We start from the raw sequence: 9,313 nt of genomic DNA, 5'->3' as shown, positions 1-9,313 counted from the left end.
ATGTTTCGCAATTTACAACCAATATTTTGTATGTAACTTTGTTTGACAGAGCCCCAAGAGCTCTAACTACAAATATCAAAAATGTGAGGCCAAAATAGTCACACTACAACATTGTCAAATGTGCTGTAGTTACGATAGATAACAGGTTTACCAAAAAGAATTACATGAAAAATGGTAAAATAAAGAAAAATTCAGCAATATCTACTTGGTGACATGCATCTGTTGATGATTTTATGTGTTTGTTTCGGAAGTTTAATAACAGAATTGTGGTTGTTGAGAATGTTTTACAAAAAAGTTGCATGGAAAATTTTTTTCAACAAAATGTCAAGGTTTGATAGTAGTAAAGAAGTAGAAAAATACTCCCATGTTTTTTTTTCATTTGATAACCACGCCACAGAACCTCCCCGATAAGTATACGCAGCAATTGCGAGAGGCAGAAATGCCAAGATGGGATTTCATCGCATTGCAAACCAATATTAGCAATTCTTATATATATTCGCGCATTCCTATCTGAACAGCGTGGAAAAGATTATACCCATCTACACACTTTAGGAACTATGTCAGATGAGCGTCATATTATCGAATATCAGTAAAGAAATAGTGCAATGGGAAAACACATATAAGGCGGAACTTTTAGTAGTATGCAATCAAATAATCTTATTGTAGAATGTATATTTAATAACATTTCGTCACGCCAACTGCAGTCCGGAACTTATTGTCTCTGGCTGAGCTTAGATATCAATTTGCACTCATGTAAACTGGTAAGACTGTAAGAGGCACGCGATGAAGCAGATACTAGGAGTATCCATCCCCCAGCTGTCATTTGAGTGGGTACTGCTGTTTTTATTGCAGATGGTACTGATCTTTTTGTATTAAAGATTTACTGGCATCACCGATTTAATTTGTTGGAAACCAACACCCAATACTACAAAACTTACTTTCAACACGCGGTTTGAATGAATGAAAAAGCTGAAACTAGTATTCATTAGAACAGCATACAAATTCTATGAAATGAAATCATACACAAAAGCTCGTCAAAAACCAGGGTCGAATATTTTGGCCCCTTATCGCAAAACCTTCCCACCCCTGCCATAGACGAATGTTACTTTAATATTTATTATATATTCTTTGATTTCTGTAAGACCCTGAAAGATATTCTATATGCAATTTTGCTGTTTCAAGGAACATGTTTCTAAGACGTATTAACCCACCTCCGTATGACATTTGACCTTTTCCTAATCATTTATTTTAGTAGTGCTCTATAGGTTGATCTCTGATCATCAATTGAAGATTTATTCATAAGATTTCATTTAATCGAGTTTCATTTTTTTTCATTTCACTGTTCAAAAATTAGGCTCACCTACATCTCAGATATATGGAATTACTGTGTAAAAAGGAATATGAAGCCGTATGCGGACTACTCAAAAGTATCGTTTAATTATTCACTATGAGGCTTAACATACGCTACACAGACATTTTACAAAAGCTACAGAGCTGATTATACCTGATTCACTAATGAGTCGAAGAAAGTAATATTATTAAGATTGTGATTTACATTTAATTGTTTGAAAAAAATATTGCAAGTGAGAGAATAAACGAAGAAATCTTACATGAACAGCAAGACTTTTGGCTATTGGATAATGTGCCTCACAAAATATTCCAAAGGATTTCCAAAAGTTAACCGAAGCGAAACTTTATTTAAATAGGCGTGGCTTTGAATATTAAGAATAAATCAACTATTTAAGTTTTCCGAAAAAAAACATTGTTTTTAATTTGCTATCTTGAGACACCTCAAAATTCAGAAATCAGTTTATCCCTCTCATCCCATTGCAACATTTTCACATAAAGGAACCACCATATCTGGTATTCGCCGCGGTAACAATATCAATCCTCAATTTGAAAAGTAGAGAACGGTTAAAAAAATTTCGACTGTGAGGTTGACATTGAAAACTAGTGAAAGTCATAATTATTTAAATATTCTGTAGATCAATGTTGTACTTCATCGTTTTTTTTGTTTTGTTTTTTGTTTACCATCTCACTTGTAATATTTTCCTCCAACAAATAAACGTAAATCACAATCTGAATAAATATTACTTTCTCCACCTCATTAGTTAATCAGTTATAGCAGATACATTGCGACTTCCATTATATCAATGTATTCTACTTGCACTAGCAACGATTCGTTTTAGCTGTCGATTCATAAATATACATAAACATACCAACATGTGAAATCGATCAAAGTGATCGAATGGAGGCACTGGTCTCTGAATTGTGCGTAATCTCAAAATCATATTTGAAGAAAATTTTTTAACAGCGGACACAATGTTTAGACCATTCCACGCTTATTCTGGAATGAGGTTTCGTTTTGAAAATGAATTTCACAAAGTATTCTGTAAATATCACTTTGATAAATAAGCAAAGTTTTTTGATCATTGTATTGATCACATTTTTTTTCTTCTCAGTTTTTATATTTCTAAACTTACTTCCCCGGTTTATGTTATGAGGTAAGATTGAGAATACTTTGTCTATATATATATAAAGTAAGATAATCACCAAATTTAGACACAATGGAATACGTTGACTACAGTGTGAATGATCATTCCACATTAAAATTACCAATATCGGGCCATAGAAAACTGATTATAATTTTTGTTTGCATTCCTATTGATTGAAAATGTAAGAAGGATTCACCTCTAAGATATTTGCATCTGGCAAAAAAAATACTAATCCGCAAACAATTACATATTTCCCACTATTAGACTCATCAAATAAACATAAGAACCCTACTGCAAATCGCAGTGAGTTTGAGTTAATGTGGTATTGTATCATTTGCGGAAAAGCTTTCTGTTCAGCACTAAGTGTAGATCTATAGAGAAATATTATTTCTACGATATTGACATTGGGAGCAACTTTTTTGGGAATTTATTGTGGTTCAAGCAATTTGGAAATGGAAAGACAGAACTTGAGTAACATTTTTAAGTTCAACACGACTGAGAATATGACGACAGAAATGTCCGTCACAGAGCCTACCAATGTTCAATATAATGAGCGGAATCCTTGGAAATTATTCACTAGTCTGTCAATTGAGATGATATCGCGTGCGGTTACTTTTTTTTCGTATTCACGCGATTCTACACAAGGAATCAGGAACGACATCGCTAAGAAGCAATGAACAACATCAGTTTAACAGACTGGAATAAGCGAGCATGATTATAGTAAGTTCAGTCCTAAGTCTGTTTAATTATTTTCGATGGAAAAATTGCTGGATTCCTGAATATATTTACATTAGTTTTTCCATTATGACCAATACGACGTCTATATTTTCGATGGGGTGTACCCAACGAACTGTATATAGCAATCCTTTCATTAGACAGTTAACAAATTGGATAATGCAGTTTCTGAGCAAGGCCAGTGTACTTTTTATCCCATTATACCCAATTTCTGGTTATAGATTACTAAAAATATCCAAGGAATGCTCGAAAATCCGCGTGCCGTCGGAACATGATCAAATTTTGCTCAGTCCTTTGACTGTACGAATTATGGAGAATCTCGTTTTTGTATCTTTGTTTACCTATCCACTGATAAAGCACAGAAGAGATTAAAATACTGAAAAAGAAAGTTACGGTGCAAAAGCATTTCTTTAATAAAGCGCTCCATTCGTGTATCTATTGCATTTTTCGCAGTTACAATATTTTCTGCAGTGATAATACTATCCCTGAAAACAATAGAATATGACTCACAAGCAGTTCTTACTGCCAACCTCACAATCAAATGAATTAGCGCTTTGGGTAATTATGTTTCAACTGCTGTAAATTAATTTCAACATGTTTCTGTTATGCATTAAAAATTCATAGGATGTAGTTGGATTCTACTTGCGTCATAGACTTGGATTCCCGCGACATATTGAGCGACCCCCTTACTTACCTTACTTCTTACTGTATCAAAGGGCTAAACATATTGGAACGGACGCTGGGATGTCCAGAATCTCATACGGAGAAACTGTACAATTATATCTCCATATATCATTGGTGTTGACTAATATATATATAATTATATGCATTAAATCAGTGTTTTCCAAACTGTGGCCGTGTAAAGATTTTCAGGTGTCGCCTTATTTCTGTCAAACATTTCAGGCACCCGAAAAATGACCAACTTCGGACAAAATAGTCTTGTTTTTAGCTTAAACTCGACCACTTATTTTCCTAACGGCGCCAAAATTTGTCGGTATATCATTCATATAGTACTTAACCTTCCCAGCTGGTGGGCAGGTATCGGTATTAGTAAATGCAATTGAGTGAGAGCGTTACGAGCGCCAATAATATTCCCCTTTTGATAGTATTTTTAATTATGTTACATACGAATGGGTAGTTGACCGTAGTCATTATCTTTTCATTCATGGTTAATTTGAGTAATGAGTAATGGTTGGGAGTTAAAATTGTGAATCTTAAATATAATAGCCTGGAGGGTTAGTTGACTTTGCTGACCGCCTGGTCACATCACACCCTCCTGTCTATACCAAACTAATTTATTACTTCGTATTATTTTAATTATTACGATGACTATTATTTTAGTTTGGTTGACGAAAAAATAAATCTCTCTCTCTCTCTCTCTCTCTCTCTCTCTCTCTCTCTCTCTCTCTCTCTCTCTCTAACTGCAGGCTTAACTGGTGCTCGAACCGGATTTTTGCCAAGATAAATTATGTTTGTTTGTTCTTTTGTACCAGTGTACTTGGCGATTGGCCCTTAAATAGGTGTTTGACAAGTATGGTATTGATTTTATTTACACTTCAGGTTTCGATAATTTGTGAAATCGGTTCGTTAATTCGCGCATGTGACTGAAATCTACGAGTAGGCTACGTGTTTTATCCACTTCGACCCATTGCAATATTACGTATTCAACGTTTTATACATACATAATTTCGAAGAGTTTCGAGCAGTTAAATACAAAACAACAACAAGTTTTAGCATAATAAAACGCACTTAAATGATGAAATTCCGTACACGCTTTTTCCTACTTTACTTTCATGCTCTGTTCTACTTTTGAATTATTAATAGAGAAATCTGTGATAAGTTAAAATTGAACTAAAAATAAAAAGACACTGTTGGAATATACTAAATAAGATTTTAAATTGATGTATATTTAGATGCAATCTCACTATTTCCCAAGTATTGTACGCTTCCTTATAATTTATCACATTTTATCAAGTTCCTCTATGTTTTGCCAAAGAACCGTTATAATTCTGATCTAGGACCTTTTTATACCCTGGTTTTCATATGATGCCATGTGTTATCAAATTTTCGAGGTTACCCCGTTTTCCAACGCATTGCCCGACTATTATATATTTTCTGAGACAATGTTGCCTATTGCAAGGTAGCCGATGACAAGTAGACCAAACGGTCATTTCGCGGTCTTCCTTTCTGTTCTGGGCAAAGGCATGTATATATTTTAAATTTTGCTTCAATTTTTTTGAGCCCGTTTGCCTAGACCAGGGGTGGGCAACCTTTTTCTGCTCGCGAGCCAAAATCGGCTGAATTTAATGACAAAATTCCTCCGCGTGCCGACCAAATTTGAAAAACAATGCTTTGCTAACTTCATAGCTAAAATACACAATCACAAATCTTTTAAGAATGTTCGGACAGATTCACCATCCGGGGAAATATCAGTCGGACAAATAGATTTAATTACTTCATTTGATTATTTTCTCATTTTATATCAGTGAGACTTTAGCTGATGTATTACCGCTTATAGAGATTTTACATTTGGTAAATAAGGTAATGTGAAGCGTGAATTTTTTGGGTTTATGAAAGGGTGTTTCCCTTTATCATTAGGTTGTTTTTAAATATTGAGTCTTCTTTATTTTTTGGGGGGTTTATATTTTGTAACTTTCAAAGAGATACACGAACTACTGGTTTCATCTTTTGGCCTACTCCTGTTACAGGACTTAATAAAGTTCATAACTGAAAACAGAGATTCACAAGATGAAAACTTGAAAAGTAATGCAGTTACAAAGTTTTTCAGACACAAAACATTTTGGGGAATGACATCCCAATCATGCAACAGTTTGTTTTCTGCCATTCTCTCTTGTATTCCCTTCCCCAATCGCTCATATTTCTTTCGAAATCAATTCATTACAGTAAGTTATCAAGTTACTCTAACCAGCATGAGCTGTACAACTTCATAAATCGAACAGAAATGTAAAAAGTGATGGCGCAGACGAACTATATTGCGTAAGAATGTAGCCAAATGAATGATGCGCTCTTTTCGACAAAATTTCTCGTGAGCTCACTCATCTGTTACGTCATAATATATGTCTTTGTAGCCATATGTCATGAAAGAACAAAAAGATTTTAAATAAATAAAGAATTGTCAACAAACGATAATGAATAAACGAACAACTAGTTTCATCAGATAATGTAGAGCAGTGATTCTCAAACTAGGGTTTGAGAGCCGCATGCGGCTCTCAACAACCTTTCCTGCCGCTCTCTTTAATGCTTTAAAAATTAACTACTTTCAACGAAAAATTTTCATTGAAAACTAATCATTGACTTGAAATTAAAATGAGTAAGTCTATTCGTTAGACGAATGGATTCCCCCGTGTTTATTTGCGTAGCGTTGACTAATCCAGTGATTCCTAAAGTGGGCGATATCGCCCCCCAGTGGACGAAAACGATACAGAGGGGGGCGAAAAAGTCTAAGGGGGCGATTTCGCGAAACCTGTTTTATGTTCGGCGCACTTAATTCTGTACTCTGTGTGCATTGGCAGGCTTGAATCATGTGGGCGATATTCACACGCGAATGGATTTCTGGTCTCGTCTTCGCAAGGTAAGGTAGTTTGCGTATCCCAGTGGTCGGCAAAATACGGCCGGAGTAAAATAATCTGGCCCTGGACGATTCACTGAATGGACCTTTTCCCGACCTTTGACTGTGGAAAATTCTTCCCATACTTTACCATTTTAAAAGTTTCGGGGCTTATTTTAAGAGTGGTTTCGCGAGTTGTTGCCTTTAAAATGGGGTATTTGTTTCAAACTATCATTCTAATACACACCATTCAACAATCTGTTTTTTAAAGTACCGATAAAGAATTTTAGCCTAGTCTATCACAGCTATTTCTACACTAATTTTTGATTGCTGTATTTAAACTGAAACTCATGGAAAGGCAAAGTAATCATTGACTTATTTGATTTATATTTAAATTTCCGAAAAACAACTAAAAACTAACGAATATAATTCAAAAATGCGAAAATGAGGTAGTGTTCACGACCACGCCTGAAAATCTGTCTGAGTGAGAGTGTCTGAGCGCTTGAGCGGATGCGAAAGGGGGCATTGTTCCCTTTTTTTGCATCTTGCTGATTGGCCAATGTCACGAAGTAAACAAGGAAGTCTATGCCCGGGGAAATATCCAAACGGCGGTTTTGACGATAAAATTTTTTTATTTATAATCTACGCTCGAGGAGTAAATTACATTTTTTTACGTAACAGAATTTATCATGAGACACGTTTAGACTAAATTATACTATATCCTAACAATCTAGTGAACATCCACTCGTTTAACGAGCCTACAATGTAATTATAATTAGACAAATGAAAACACGCAGAAAAGTTGATGCTGAGTGCAGGGGTTCAATAGCGCAGTAAATATTCGAATATATTGCGAAGCAATAGGAAAATAAAATTCATATTCTAATCGAGAGATTCATCACTGCTTAATTTTTGTAAGAATGTATCTTCTTAGGGAGAAAATATTTATCAAAATTTCACAAATCATGCGAAAATATTCACTTCGATGTTTGGAAGTACATATTTGTGCAAATCATTATTTTCGAAAATGAACATTACAAAGAACAAGCAAAGAAGTGGGTTTGGTGATGCCCATTTAGAAAATGTTTCAATCTTGGCGTCGTAAAGCTATCTAGCGTGATGCAGCAACGAGACAGTGTCACATTAAATATCATTGTAATATTTTTTTAATGAGACGACTGAGTTGAGTTCACGAATTGTCGCAGTTTTTGCGTGCTGTTCCGTTTTTAACTTCCAAAAAATATATGCGACCCGCAAAAGAATAGCAACCCTGAATTTTGTCCTGCGAGCGACATAAAATTTGCCGTCCCCTGGACCGTAGCCGATAGTCAGTCACGGCTTCTTCCACATCCGAGTCAATGAATCAAAAACAAATGGCTGGTTAATTGTGGAATGGTGATCGGACTGGAGGCCGTGATAGAATGAGGAATCAGGGATGAATTTTTCCGAAATATTTTGGTGCAGGTCATCAGGCTGTACGAATGAATGAGATGTACGAAAATCATTATTATAAGTTTGAGAAAATTAACTTTGTTTTTATTATTTTAATGTGAAATGGGGTGAATTTAGAAAGTGAAATGCTATAAGGCAAGAGTACACGGCGGTTTTTGAGGTGGTAGAACCCTGGATTCTTTCATTTTCGATCTAATATATGGTGAAAAAGGGGTTTTCAGCCGTGCTACTATTGCTATTAAAACAACGAAATCACCTTTCCATCAGTAAACGGGGTAATTTTAGATATAATAAATAACTCGCTGAAGAACACCAAGCTCATCTATTTTATTAAAAAACACCATAAACTATTATTTGTCTTCTTATTTGGTCTGTAATATATTCATTTATGACTTTATATTTTTTTGTAGTGCAGGGGGGCGATGAAGTTGCATAAACTACTTTAGGGGGGCGATGGTCAAAAAAGTTTGGGAACCACTGGACTAATCTACAAGAGGCAATAATGACGCAACAGTAAGCGTTTTTGCGGCCACTGAGACACTTTTCATTTGGAAAAATTATCAAATACCTCAATGATTATTCTAATTTTTAGACCATTTCAATTTTGTTCCAGTAATCGAAAATAGTCCCGAAATATCTGGCGACTATCTCAAGCAGCTACTGCACCTTGCATCCTCCACGATTATGACCTTCTTTGAAAAAATTATTACTAATCAAAGCTAAATTAAATGGTTGTTAGTCTCGGGTGGGCAAAATCGAATCTTTTTTCGAATCGAATAATTTGAATATTTTTAACAAATACCGAATAGTCGCATAATAAATATTTTTTATACATAGCAGGGGTCCAGAACGACGGAGGTCGATACTCCATTTGGAAATTCATAGAAACATTGAAAAGTCGGCAATAAAGCGTTTTTTACTGGTTAATGGTTAATTTCATCATAATCGCTGATTGTCTTTATCACCGCAATCGTTTCGGCGGCGATATCCTAAAGTTGGTATTTGATATTCCCGCCCTTTTCTCGATTTTTGCAAGAATAAGGTGTCGCCGGATATCGAAGTT

Source organism: Styela clava, chromosome 10 (assembly GCF_964204865.1).
Source record: "Styela clava chromosome 10, kaStyClav1.hap1.2, whole genome shotgun sequence".
NCBI lineage: Eukaryota > Metazoa > Chordata > Ascidiacea > Stolidobranchia > Styelidae > Styela > Styela clava.
Note: the sequence above shows the minus strand (reverse complement) of the source record.